The sequence below is a fragment of the Bactrocera dorsalis genome, chromosome 5, assembly GCF_023373825.1.
Source record: "Bactrocera dorsalis isolate Fly_Bdor chromosome 5, ASM2337382v1, whole genome shotgun sequence".
NCBI classification, from domain to species: domain Eukaryota; kingdom Metazoa; phylum Arthropoda; class Insecta; order Diptera; family Tephritidae; genus Bactrocera; species Bactrocera dorsalis.
The window spans coordinates 3,798,545-3,798,835 of NC_064307.1; positions in this window are offsets into that span (position 1 = coordinate 3,798,545).

The window sequence follows — 291 nt, forward strand, 5'->3', positions numbered from 1 at the left end:
ATAGAGTTACCATCTGCTTAAAATTTAAAATCAATAAAATTTGTAAAAGAAAACCATCTACAATAAAAGTTTTATGAATGAAATGCTTTTGAGAAATTTTATAACTGAAAAAAAGTTAAAGGGTTGCCACCTAATTATAGTTTTTGGATAAAAAATCTACGTGTAATATATCGAATATATCTGAAATGAGTTGAAAACAGCTTATGACTGAAAAACTTTAGAAGAGTTACCACCTAATTCCAATTTTATAAAAAAAAAAACAATTTATGATTAAATGGATATCTAAGTACA